The 14,706-nt window shown below is 43.9% G+C and overlaps 1 protein-coding gene across 4 annotated transcripts in view; it reads right to left on the bottom strand.

Moving 5' to 3' along the window:
• LOC147884317 (plant/protein (DUF810)) overlaps positions 1-14,706 on the bottom strand; it is a 219,391-nt gene that overhangs the window by 34,084 nt on the left and 170,601 nt on the right. The gene's annotated exons all lie outside the window — the stretch shown is intronic.

Genomic DNA, 14,706 nt, shown 5'->3' with positions numbered 1-14,706 from the left:
AAATCTTGCTGGTAGTCTTCTTTCCCTAGTAGACCCTTTAAGTTGCTGTTGCTCTTCTCGGGGTGCTTATGGCAATTCTTGCTCTTCTTCATCGACCTTTTCTGTAGATGACTGTGTAATTGATGTATCAATCTCTTGTGTATTTGAGGTTTTTCATTCTGATTCCTCATCAAAGATTACATCTCTGGAGATAATGACCTTACGGTTGATGGGATCATACAACTTGTATGCTTTGATTGCTTCATTGTAGCCCACCATGATGAATTTACGTGACTTCGCATCCAATTTTCTACGATGATTGTCATGTATGTGGGCATATGCTATGCAACCATATATGCAGAGATGCCCAATGGATGGCTTGTTGTAGGATCGCTTGAGAGAGAGAGAGAGAGTATAGATAGAAAAACGTAGCACAAATCTTAGCTGTCACGTTAAACTTGAATAAGATAATAAAAAACGAAGGAGTACAAGGTACAAGTACCTAGACCTAGGACTAAGTGTCCTAGGTGTCACATAGGACTAAGTGTCCTATGTGGCCTAAAAGACACTAACACTACAAGTGTCTTTATTTATGCCTACAAGGCACATACCATGGCCTATAGGACATCACTAGAACCACCAGAAGATGGCCTACAAACCCCCCTCCATGGGATGAGCTGAATTACTCTGGAAACGTCTCAGAATAACTTGTATTTTTTGATCATGGTGGCACATGTTCATCCAAAAGGATATAGCCACCTATGAATGTACAATGGATGTCAGATCATGTAACAAAGGGAACCAAGTGTAAAGCTTGTTGAAAGACTTCGAACTTCGGATGAGAAAGTGCCTTTGTAAACATATCTCCTATGTTGTCCTATGTGGGAAGATAGGACAACTCTACGTCTCCTGCTGACAACCGCTCCCGAACATAATGATAGTGAACTTCAATATGCTTGGTACACGCATGAAACACTGGGTTATGCGCAATGACCAAAGCACTCTGGCTGTCAGTGTAGACAAAAGTGGAGGATGTCTGGTAAATACCAAGATTTGTAAGTAACTATCGAAGCCAAACACACTATACTATAGCGGTGAAAGCTGCCCTGTACTCAGCCTCACAGCTAGATGTGGTAACTGTTGGTTGCTTCTTGCTGAGCCAAGAGATACATGAATTGCCCAAAAAAAACAATTGCCAGTATGTGACACTTTGGTGTCGGAACATCCTGCCCGGTCACTATCCGTGTAAGCATGCATCGTAAGTGAACCCTGATCACCATAGAAGAGGGCTAAATCCTAAGTGCCTCTGAGATATCTGAAGACTCTCTTTACTACCTGCCAATGCTGTGAACTGGGCATGTGCATGAATCTGCTGAGCTGAGATACTGCATACTGCAAGTCAGGTCTGGTGTGACATAAATAAATAAGGCATCCAACAGCCTACTGATAAAGAGTGATATCGCATGGTGGGCTCCCATCATGAGCTGAGAATTTGAAGCCAAGGTCCACTGGAGTAGAGATTGGCTTGCAATCCTCAAAATGAAAACGATCAAGGAGCTGTCCAATATACTTGGAATGAGACATCATGATACCCCCCTCAACAGTAGGAAACTGAATGCCCAAATAATAATGGAGCCGTCCCAGGTCTGACATGTCAAAAATCTGCTGCAAATCAGCCTTGAAAGCTGCAATTTGCTGAGTATCTGGGCCCGTGATGAGCATATCATCCACATATAAAATTAGCACTAAAAAATCAGATCCACTCCCACGAACATAAAGAGTGGGTTCTGTGGGACTATTCTGAAAACCAAGGGATAGTAAGTGTGCATGAATTTTGGCATACCATGCCCTGGGTGCCTGCTTCAAACCATAAAGGGCTTTTCTAAGCCGGCATACCTTATTTTCAGAATTAACAACCTCAAATCCAGGAGGTTGTGTGACATAGACTTCTTCTTGCAGATCCCCATGAAGAAAAGTAGTTTTGATGTCAAGCTGGTGCACTTGCCAATGATGATGGGCTCCAATGGCAATGACACATCTAATGGTAGTAATCCTGGATGTGGGAGCAAATGTCTCCTCAAAGTCAATATGCCTTGTTGTTGGGCATACCCTTTTGCAACAAGACGGGCTTTGTATCGATCTATACTGCCATCAGATTTCCTTTTCAATTTGTAGACCCACCGCGTTCCAATGGCATTCTTGCCGGGAGGGAGATGTACTAATTCCCATGTGCCAATAGATAGTAACTCAGCTCTCATTGCATCCATCCACTCTTTGCTGTCAAAAGCATCTTTATGGCACATAGGCTCTTCATTGCAAGCTGTAGCAAGGAGTGCAAACTCAAGAAAGTGACCATGCTGTCTATTCCCTCATCTTGTCCGGGCAGCAAAAAGACTGATCTGGTTTGCTGTCCCTCGATGTATCAAGAAGCCATCTGGGAACTTGCCTTTGCTGTCTATTGACAGCTCTTTCTTCAATGACTGCATCATGAATAGTGGGATCATTTTGTTACCGAAAGAGAAACCTGCAAATCAGCATGAGGTTGTGGCTGATTATTGCTTAGTGGAGGGCCTGCAGGAGGCTCATGTTGCTGGTCAAAATCCTGTTCTGATGATGGCAGAGGTAACCAAGATTCAAAGGCATCAAACATGTCAACATCTGGCTTTGCTTTGCAGTCCACAAGAGGAGAAGCTGAATAATCAGCAAAGATTACATCTATACTGACAATAATCTTCCCAGTATTTGGTTGATATAACCGATACCCTCTGCTCTCCTGGCTGTAACCAATAAATATGCATTTCATTGCCTTGTCATCAAGCTTATGTCTCAGCTGAGATGGTGCATGAACATAAGCAAGAGACCCAAAAACTCTCATGTGTGAAAGTGAAGGCTTCCTGCCTTTCCATGCTTCATAAGGTGTAACAGTCTTCAATGCCCGTGTAGGTGATCTATTTAGCACATAGTTGGCACACATTACTGCATCAAGCCAAAATTTATTGAGCAAAGACTTGGCCTTAAGCATGCATCTGGCCATCTCCATTGTGGACTTGTTTTTCCTTTCAGAAACGGGATTCTGCTGAGGAGTGTAAGGAGTAGTGCATGAGTGAATAATGTCCCGTGAAGAAAAAAATGCATCAGACTCCTTTGACATATACTCTCCCCCCCTATCTGTGTTGAGGGTGACAAGCTTGCATCCTGATTCATTCTCAACCATATTTAGCCATCTCTGAAAGCATAATAAAACTTCAGATTTGGCTTTTAAAGGATATACCCAGCAATATCTTGTGAAATCATCAATGAGAGTGATGAAATACTTATACCCCCCGATGGCATTCGTCCTCATTGGGCCACAAACATCACTGTGTACTAGCTGCAATTTCCTTTGTGAGAGTTTTGGACAATTCTTTTGAAAAGGAAACCGATGCATCTTACCCAAAAGAAAACCCTCACACATGTTTGGAAACTGTGTGAGTTTGAGGTACATCATTTGCCACCTGCTCTAAATGTAGCTTTGCAAGAGCTCTATAATTGAGATGACCCATTCTCTCATGCCAAAGATGAGTTTCAGCAAGCTGTGAATCTGAAATTGCAAATGCTTCAATAGAAAGTGCAGCTGAGTGATGATCAAGGTGATAAAGTCCCTTTCGCAAAGTGCCAGTGAGAACTATGGCATTGTCATCATGAAGCTCATAAACTAGGCATCTGTAGCCATAAAAAATCACTCTGAAACTTGAAGTGGCAATTGCTGAAATTGAAATCAAGTTGACTTCAGTTCCAGGCACAGAAAGAACATTTGTCAGAGTAACAGGATGGCTTGAAATGGATGTGAGCTGCACATCTCCAATTCCTTTAACAGCATATGAAGCATTATTAGCACATGTCACAGTTCCCCCTCGAGGTGCATCAGCCAAAGAATGAAACAATTATCTGCAAGACGTGACATGCTTGGAAGCACCACTATCAAAGTACCAGGATTGAGCATCATTAGCAGTAAAGAATGCATCAGCTTTGGAGGGATCAAATGAGCAATGGACAGCCCATGCCCAATCATCCTGAAGAGCATGTGCATGTGAAGCATCTTTTGGCTCATGGGATTCAATAGCATGTGAGGCATTAACTGTCAATCCTGCTTTCTTTTTCTCCGAAGCAATGCGCTTCCTGCATTCTGAAATGTCATGTCCAGGCTTGCGACAATAGTTGCATCTTTTCTTCTTTGACTTATCTGCTGTAGTTTTAGATGCATGGGAGGAATTGCAGCTGCTATGCACAGATTTTGGCTTGCCCATAGGCTTGGAAGCCTTGCCTCTTCCTGTTTGTTGTGAAGCAAATGCATGATCAGGAATAATGGCTTGTCTATTAGCTCTACTTTGCTCTTCCTGCAAAAGCAAAGTCACTAGCTGATCAAAAGAATAGTGGTTTGGATTACCCATGGCCACTAATCGAAGGGTTGTAGCAAACCCTTGATATGTATCTGACAGTCCATTCGATGTGGTACTGACAAGCTGTGAATTTGGCACCACCTCATCAATGTTGGCAAGCTGTTCCATGAGGTCCTTGACCTTTGTCAGGTATGCATCCATAGACTCACCTTCATTCATACTGACTTCTTGTAATTGCCTTCTCAAATATGCAACACGAGCTTCATTGCAAATCTGATAGAGAGAAGCCAATTTATCCCAAGCATCCTTTGCTGTCCTGCAAGACCGGATGCATGGAATAATGATTCTCTTGCATGATAAAGCAATGCATGAATGTGCATTTGCATCTCTTGCATCCCATCTTGACTGTTCTTGAGTTGGAAGAGCAGCAGCAGGAGTGCTAGAGGAAGAGGCATCAGGAGTAGTATCCCCTGCAGAAGGACCAGCAGTAGAGGCAACCACTGTAGCATTGGCTAGCCTCAGATCAGCCCCAGAAACAATATTCCACAAATGCTTTGCAACAAGAATATGTTGCATGAGATAAGACCACATCGGATAGTTGGTGCCATCCAACTTATCATCTTCACGAAGAACTCCAAATAAATCTTGATTGTTCCCAGCCATAGCAAATGTTATACCCTGTAAAAGACCTGAAAACCCAAAAGCCTCAAGGCTATCACTGCAAAAAGCTGGCTGTGCAAAAATGACAACAAATATCTGCAAATTTCCGACCCAAATCAAAGGGCAAATGCAAATCTGACCAAATGTGATTGTAGCAGGCAATGTTCACTGCAAAAACAGCAAATTTGGCAAAAGCCCCAAATTTATTGAGGACAAATAGGCCAAAAAAAGGGCAGATGCAGAAAAGCCCCAAATTTTGCTGAAATTTCTGCAAATGTGACCCAATGTATGCAAATCTGACTTAATGTCCTGCAAAAGTGACTCAATGTCCTGCAATCTGACCCAATGTACTGCAAACAACAAGAGATTGCAGACCTAATCCCAAAGCCCCAATGTTCTTGTAGGAATTTGCAACCAAAGAAGCTGAAATGAACTGAAAGCCCCAAAAAATACCAATGTCCAAAATGTAACCTTGCACATGCAATGACCTATACGGGGACCTTGAAAGATGTACTAGCTGTATGGACAGCTCAAGTACAGTGTACAGTAACTGTACGAATCAAGTACAGATCAAGTGCACCGTACAATGTATGGTTGAAGTACGGAGCTGGTATAGGTACAATGGTGCGTTGGTACGAAAACTGTACGGAACAATAATGTATGGCTTGTAGTACGGACAAGTATGCAGGGCAAGTACAGAGTTGTACACCTGCTCAGGTACGGAGCTGTACTGCGCAAGTACGATGGCAAGTACGAATCTGGTGCGATACCTGTACGGAAACGTACTGACGAGTGATGCACGTTCACCTCTGTACGGCTGCTCAGGTATGTTGTACGAAACTCAAACATGATGTATGGCGCAAGTACGTACAGACTGTACGAGACCTTTCATACACTTGTACAGAAGATGTACAGCGCAGTACGGGCCTGTGTGAAAGTCCGTACGGAAGGTGATGTAGGAAGTCCAGGGGCAGGAAGAGGAGTCAAAACTAGCTCTGATACTACTGTAGGATCGCTTGAGAGAGAGAGAGAGTACAGATAGCAAAACGTAGCACAAGCCTTAGCTGTCACGTTCAATAATAAAAAACAAAGGAGTACACGGTACAAGTACCTAGACCTAGGACTAAGTGTCCTAGGTGTCACATAGGACTAAGTGTCCTATGTGGCCTAAAAGACACTAACACTACAAGTGTCTTTATTTATGCCTATAAGGCACATACCATGGCCTATAGGACATCACTAGAACCACCAGAGGATGGCCTACACTTGTGTCCAATGGATGGTTTATAAGGTCTCATACCTTGAAACGGATTAAGCAAGTAGTTTTGGAGTGACAATTGCTTCTGGCCAATACTCATTCGAAAGATGCTTTTCACTGAGCATTGCTCTAGTACTGTCTACTAAAGTACCATTCTTTCTTTCAGCTTTTGTATTCTGCTAAGGAGTATCTGCACATGTGAATTGTCTTCGAATGCCATTACTTCTGGAAAAGTTCATGAATGTTGAAGACATGTATTCACCTTCTCTGTATAATTTTATGACTTTGATCTTTCTACCTGTCTGATTTTCTACCATGACTTTGAATTCTTGAAATTTGGAAAACACTTCAGATTTCTCTCTCAGAAAGTAGAACAAACAATATCTGTTGTAGTCGTCGATGAAAGTCAATTAGTATAGTGAACCATTGATGTTGCGGGTCTCGGCATAACCCCATACATCAGTGTGTATCAAATCAAGAATATCTCATGCTCGAGAGGTGCTTTTGCCAAAATTGGTTCGCTTAGCTTAGGAATTCCATTGCCATATTCTGATTTTTGAGCTCTATCAAGCTTTTGAAATTGACATGTCTATTTCTCTTGTGCCATATTGTGAAAAGTGGCATCTGTTGTGGTTAAGCTGACATGGCATGCAAATTTGACACTGAAGCTACCATTCTGAACAAGCGTCCTTCCTTGACTGCTTTTCCTACTAGCTGATATCCTCTGGATTTGTCTCTGATCGTGCATTCATCTCCATCAAAGATAACTCTATAGTTGTGCTCCTTCATTTGACCCATTAATAAGAGGTACTTGCTGAGCTTCAGAACATAGAGTACATTCACCAATCCTTGCGTAACCGTGAAATTGTTCATAGGGACAATGCCTTTCCCTTGAACTAGATTCGATGTGTTATCTGCCGTATAGATGACATTCTTCTATCCTTCTAATGGTCTTATCTCTGAAAATCTTTCTTGATGCTTTGTCATATGACGTGATGCGCCGCTGTCAATGTACCAAGGATCCTGATCTGCTTGATCGACTTGATAATTGAATTCCCCTTTTAAATTGCAATCAATATTTAGATATACTATTTCAGTCTTCTACATATCCTCAATTTTTTTTTTTTGCCGAAAAAACAGTGCTGATTATATTACTTCGAAAAAACAAGATACATGAGGTCAGTTTTGCAGCTGACAGGGCTGCGTTCACAAATCAGACGCAGCCTTAAATGGAAACAGAAAGCTCTCTCTCACGGAGGGATCAGGGGGGTGTGAATAAACAGCCAGAGAGGTGGTGAATAGCGCCACTGAAGGCCCTGAGAGGTATGCTCGAAGAAGAGGCCCTGCGTATCCCAATCTCGGAGGAAACGTCTCCGCTTCTCCCGGCCAGCCCGAGAATCGCCCTGTATCTGGTCCCACTGACCTCTGAGTGTATGTATAATCTCACTCCAGATGTCGGTCATGACCTGGGCAGTTGAAAGAGAGGTGCCACCGAGGATCTGCGCGCAGCGCGAGGTGCCATCCAGCGATGCTGCTAATAATCTCCCAGACTGATTGCCTCTCCTGGGATCCTATGTCCGCCTCTGCAGGTGCAGCGGGATGCCCTCGAGCGGCCCCCAAGTCCCTTGTGTGATAAGGAACATGGGGTCCTGCGGGCCTGCCTCGAACAACTGATGAAAGCCAGGTGTGGTGCTGCACCAGCAAAACGCGCCCCATGTGATCAAACCTAGCTCTGGTGCTGCGCGAGTAAGGATCCCGAAGGTCCACCTCCACACTTCCTGGGCGCGAGTGCAGCTCCACAGGCAGTGTTTTGGTGACTCCTCGTCCTCATGACAAATCTGACAAAGTCCATCCTGACCGATCTGCCGCAACCAGCTCCCCACTGGAAGACCCTTGTGGGCGAGTAGCCAAAGGAAGTAGGAGATCTTCCGCGGCCGCCAGCTCTCCCATAAGGCCTTCCAGAAGGCCTGCAAGAATAGCCTGGAGATACCCTGAGCATACCCACTCGGCCGCTGGGTGGGCGGGCGGCTCTGCATCCTCCCGACAACTCTCATGCCCAATGTCGTGCTGTAAGCGAAGAAAGGGGTCGGCCCCTGGCCTGCCACAACCTCTGGCCATCTCCACTCACCTAGGTCCCAATCAAGCTCTGACAAGGCCCGCCCCTCCCAAAGCCAAAGTCGCCATAACTGCAGCTGATCCTGCTCTATACTAGGATCGATCCGCCAAACCTTCCCCACGAGGCCTACGACCCGAACCCTCTGCCACGGGAGAAGGGGGTCGATGAGAACACCCTCTCTCCTGAGTCGGCCGTCTCCCAAGACCGCGAAGAAGGAAACAGAGGTGTCGTCCATCCGGCCTGCAACCACCAGTGGGATGCCACGGGGGGTGAACTGTCCAAGCCAGCGGTCATCACCAGGCATGGGGATCTGAATCTCGGGTGGAACCAACCAACCAACCGGCAGGAATCGCTCCGTCTATCTCTGTGCGTCTCGCCTGAGCTCCACGGACACCTCCAGGTGTGGCTGCTAGAGCAGCAGTCTCCAAGTGTCTGTAAGTGTCCCTCCAAACTCGAAGGGACCGGGCTGGCCCCCGCATTCAACTGCCCCACAGGATATGTGACCTCTCCCCCAGCTGAAGGCCCAAGGTATCTCTGACCCGATCGTTCTAGATGAGCGGCTGGCGGTCGATCTCCTCCTGACAGCTAGGAGGGGACTGGAGGAGACTGAGACGGAGTCGCCTCCAAACCACGATAAGGCTAGGAATGAGCGGTGAGCGGGGGTGAGTAAGCGGTGCAGAGGTGAAGCCACTCTCCACCTCGGCGCGGGACGCAAGAACTGATCCCCTGCTGAAGTAACATCTTCCACGTCTGCCCCCCCGGGGTCAAACCGCGGATAACTAACTTGCCCAGTAGGGCTGACTCTGAAGTACATATCCTCAATTGCAAGAAACATATTCTCAAGTTCATTTGCATAATGATTGTGACTTGAATGTCTATCGCGATGGTTTCCTCTTCCTAAAAAATTCCCACGATTGCTCCTGGATTGACCACCTTAGTCGTATTACTTCTTGCAGCAATCTCTTTCATAGTGTCCAATTTTATGACACTAGTTGCACTGAATGCTTGACACATTAGCGGATACATTCCCTCGTCCTTGAAATCTTTATCAATTGGAATTATTTCCTCTTGGATTCTGATGCTGATGTTACCGAGGATGATGATGATGCTGACTTTGCTTATGACTTTGTTGTTGATGATGACCTCTTCACTGAAATAATCTACCTCTACCTCTGATTCTATTTGAAGCTGTAAATGCTTGATCATTGGAATGACCTTTGCATGCATGAATGGATTGAGTCCTAAGTTCTTCACCAAGTAAAACTGACTGTAGTTCTTCCAGTATTGAAATTTATCGTTGAATGGCAATACTCTAGACTAGATTCTTGTATCCCTGTCCTAGTCCATTCAGGATGACTTGAACCATTTCTACGCGATTCAGAGTCACTCCTATTGCTGCGAGTTGATTGTTGTAATCCTTGATATTTGTATGTAAGCATGACCGGCTTTACTGTTGTTGCGGAACCTCTAGTTTATTTGATTTCTCACTGTAAGAATCCTGAAAATGTTCTTAGACTCATAGAGAGCTGCGAACATATCCCATGCTTCTTTTGATGCCTTCACGGTGTTGAGCTGTCCTATCATGACATCTTGCATACTCTACTTGATCAAATAATGTGCATACTTATATTTCTTGTCCCATTCTGACTGTGCTTAGACAATGGCACGATCTGCTATAGGTGGGGTCACTGGAGATCCCGCTCCTGGTGTTGCAACAACAAGTGGGATAGAGCTCCTACTGGCTAGATCGCCCAATAGTCTAGGTATAGACCCGACATACTCCTATTTGTCTTGAAGTACAAGAATGGTCTCCATTCGGTATTCCCATGTGCCATAATTGGAGTTGTCTAGCTTAGTAGATGCCTCTAAATTGAGGCTGCTAGTCGTAGACATGGTGCAAGAAAAGTACTCAAAGTGTTTGTGAAATCACTGTCTCAATCAACTGCAAAACATTGACTGTATCAAGTGAAAGTTAAACTGTTGGTGATAGAACTACAATATATAATCCAATTTGTTACAAGACTTGTGGAAATGATGTCGAGAATAGCCAAGAGGCTTTACAAGGCTTAAAATGATGTGCACAATGCTGAAAAATAGCCAAATAGGCTTTACAATGGTCGCATGCATGTGTGAAATTAAATCATGTGCAATCTACCCTCTGATCAATTGATCAATGCCTCTGAACACGCTGAAGTCTACTCACTGAACTGTGGAACGTCAGGTTTTAGGTAATATAATTATGTGAAACTGCATGTGAGTGAAGGGACTGACTTCGAGTAGGAACTATTTGGCAATTTTTTTGCATGGCTTCGATTAGCTGCTTTGGAGTTTGCTCTGCTACTATGGATGATCTAAAGTACTCTGAACTAGATCTAGACCAACCGTCGAGCGAGGAAAATGCAGCAAATAATTACTTTTCTTTGTTCGTTTTAGGTACTAGGTTAGATGCATAGATGTAGAGGCTGATCAACGTGCAAGAAGTGGATTTGTCGCCAAGGCTCAAAAGTGTGTGATACTTGTGCCGAAATGTGTGTAATGTGACGAGTGCCTAGAGTACTAAAATCCGAGCGTGTTTCCTTTTCCGAGCCCCCTCAAATTCTTCCTAGATCAAGAGATATCGCTTGATCAAGGCGCAGGGGCAAAAAGGGTGTAAGTGATGATGTGGTAGGGTGAGACTCATGCAGGCCCTTTGCTTAACAAGAGGTGTGACTATGGGGCACTGTGCAGAGGTGGCACATGTGTGCATATGCAAGGAGCATAGTGTGCTAGTGCAGGGGCAACTGTGCCTGACTGCCATGTGGCAATGCTGAGATGGACTGTTGACTGTGCACTGATGAGTAAGCTTTGATTGGTCAACTGATAAAGTGGCATTGTTGATTGGGCTGATGACGTGGCTAGTGGTGTGACAAAATGACCCAATTGATGACGTGTTTGCCTATGTGACAGATGACATGTCAAGCCCTGACATGTCAAATGCCGTGTCAGATTAGATAGTCTACTAACGTGGCGAGATAAGAGGTAGATTGAGAATGACACGTGCCATTTTGAGAGCTCACCACGTGTTTGATCCTAGACCCAACCCCACCTAGATAAGATAGGGTGATATGAATGGCCGAAATCTTTTGAGATTCCATGAAATCTAAAAAAGATTCCGTTAGAGTGTAGAATTTCATCGATGGTTTGCTACCGGATGCGTCTGTCCCATGTGCAGAAGCAGAAAGGAGAATATATTCCTATTGTATCCAGTATTTCCTTGCAAATTAATAGTCTTTTCAATTTCAGCTTACATGATTTATGTCAAAGAAGAAGAGAATGAACCGAAAGTTGAGTTTGATTCTCCAAATCAAGAAAATTTTCAGTTCTTCGATGCTTTTAAAGATTGTTTTTCAGATTCATTGCTAGGAGAGTTATCTCCAAAGTGGCCGGAGGACCACATCATCCAACAGGAAGATGGACTGGATTTTCCGACCTCATAGACAATTTATGGGTACTTTCTTTGATGACATTCTTGTGTTCTCAAAGTCAAAAAGAGGAGCATAACAAACATATAGGCACTATGTTCCAAGCACTTGGAGAGAATGAGTTTGATATTGATGGAAAGAAAAAAGAATTCTTTCTAGATAAAATCCATTACCTTGGTCCGATCATTTCCAAAGGATGGATCCTGCAGATATCAAAGCCAAAAATGGCCCAAATTAAGAACGGTGCATAAAGTGTGCAGCTTCTAGGCTTTGTTCCTACTACACAAGCTTCATTAGACACTTTGCCGATATTGCATCCCCGTTACATGATTTCACCAAGAAATTTGCAATTTTCAGATGGGGAGAGCGACAAAGGAGAGAGCGACAAAGGACAACTGTTAACACTCTCGAGGAGAAGCTAATCACAAAGCCGATTCTCATTGTTCCCGATTTACACAAGCCCTTTGATGTGGACTACGACGCTTGTGGAGAGTGTGTTGGAGCTGCTCTTCATCAAAATGGGCATGTGGTTGCCTATGAAAGTAGGAGATTGCGAATGTTGAGAGACATATGGGTACGTAAGAGAAACAGATGTTGGCAGCAATTCATGCTCTTACTATCAGAAACACCATTAGGGGCTGATTTCACGGTCAAGACACATCACCAAAGCCTCAGATACTCCTTGACCCAAACCAAACTCTCAGAAAAGCATTTGAGATCGGTAAACTTTACGTCCATATTTTCAGATTGTCCATACCCCAGGACCACAGAATAGAGTGGTAGATGCCTTTCCAAAAGGCCCTAAGAAAACAATGTCACTATCACTCATCATAGAGATATACCTTTGTAAGACTAGAATATGTCCAATCATAAAAATTTAGAATTTCTAAAGACCAAAAATCTACATAGAAAATAAAAGAGAAAACGAAAGAGAAGAAAAAATAGAGGTGAACAAAAACTTTAATGAAAAACAAAAGAAAGACATACTTAGCAAAAACTCATCATAGAAACCTTGAAGAGATGAAAGAGCACTCTTTACAAGACCCAAACTTTGGAAAGATAAGGGAGAATATTCAGCAAGGCCAAGCAACCAGCCAATATTCTCTAAAGGATGGGTATCTCATGAAGGTAGATCATATGTGTGTGACTTGTGACAGTCAAATGAAAGTAATGGAGGAATCTCATGCACCACCCTATGCAAGTCATCGAGGTATCTCCACCACAACCTAAGCTATTAAAAGGTACTTGGCCAAGTATGTAGAATGACATCCACAAGTTTGTGAGGGAATACCTAACTTGCCAAAAAGCAAAGTATGGCAGACAAACAAACCCAAGCCTGTTGATGCCACTTCCAGTGCCTCAAGCCCCATGGGAAAGCATAGCCATGGACTTCATCTTTCAACTATGGGGATCAAAGAATGGAAATGATAGCATTTGGACAGTTATTGATGTAGGAAGTAGTTTAATCTTACTTCGTCCTCATGGGGAGTTAATTGACTCCAAGGTTGATGAAGGGTTCAAAGTGGAAGTGGCATGTGGCAGTCTTGCATGCACTATTCTACGTAGTTCTATAGACTTGAGCTTTGGTCACCTTGAGAAGGTCTCTTCTCCAGTCGAGCTCTTGCCTCTCCCATGAGAGTTGGTGGTGATACCTCTTCGCAGTGACCAATCGGCAAGCTGTGGGCGACCTTTGGTGGACCGTGATGATCGATTGGTTCCTAGCTGCTGGCGAGCATGTGATTGTGGCGGTCTTCTACAACTCTTAGGTAGAAGCGCAAGTCTCAGTCAGTAAGTGTGTTGAGTTGTAAGCCTTTGTGGCTGTCTGTTGCAACGTTGTAAGTGAGCCACAAGCCCAATAGGGATGAGCTCGTGTTATTCATGAATAGAAGTGTTTTCTTGTGGTGTGATTAGTCATGTTGATTAGTATCTCATCTCTCTCTCTCTCTTTTCTTAGAGCTTGTTTTCATTTCAATTGTGATCACTAATTTGAAGCAAATACCCAACATATGGTAGTCGCTTTTTGAAAATCTACGAGAATTCATGAGAGGCGCTGTGGTTCATACATGTCTAAGTGAGCCATCAATATGAAGACAAGTGTTCCAGTTGTGAGAAGACGTAGGAGCAATTGAAGTCGTGAATCGAGATCATCTCTTGAATATTAGCAGAGGCTTGCTTTTGAATTCTACTCAATCCCAATAGGTTTTGACAATGGATGCATCAAAGAAGGATAAGAACGGAGCAATATAAGTGACCTTCAATGGTAAAAACTTTGCTTCCTAGCAACTGGCTACCCGTTTACTCTTCATGCAAAAGGGACTTTGGCATATTGTTGCCGGTATAGAGAAGAAGCCGAAAGAACGCTCTCACGATGCAGATAAAATTCCTTTGTGGGAGCAGAAGGATGAGAAGGCAATTGGCTATATGGGTAGAGCTTTAGGACTTGAGTACTTCCACCATCTTGATGTGAAAGCCACGGCAGCAAAGAATTGGCAAACACTGGAAACTCTATTCGGAAGTCGCATGAAGCACTCGAAATCGAATCTCAAGCAAGATTTATTTGATCTCCAAATGAATGAATCCGAGACAATGGGCATGTTTTTAAACCGCATGCAAGCTCTTTTGGGGCAGCTTAGTGATGTAGGAGTGCGAGTCAAGGATGAAGATAAGAAGGCTATCTTGCTTAGAAGCTTACCTACGGAACAGTTTGGTGAAATAGTTCGGATATTGCGCCTTGATGATGATCTGGAGTTCTTAGATTGTGTGGGGATGCTCTTAAGTGAGGAGTGTTGGGAAAGGTCACCTCCCCATTCGTAAGCCCCCATATGAGGAGAGCATGGGGGAGGGAGACCTAGG

Source organism: Dipteris shenzhenensis, chromosome 27 (genome assembly GCF_047967505.1).
Source record: "Dipteris shenzhenensis isolate YYH24624 ecotype China chromosome 27, Dip_SZ_1.0, whole genome shotgun sequence".
In the NCBI taxonomy this organism is placed as follows: domain Eukaryota; kingdom Viridiplantae; phylum Streptophyta; class Polypodiopsida; order Gleicheniales; family Dipteridaceae; genus Dipteris; species Dipteris shenzhenensis.
This window is presented reverse-complemented; position numbering and strand designations above follow the sequence as displayed.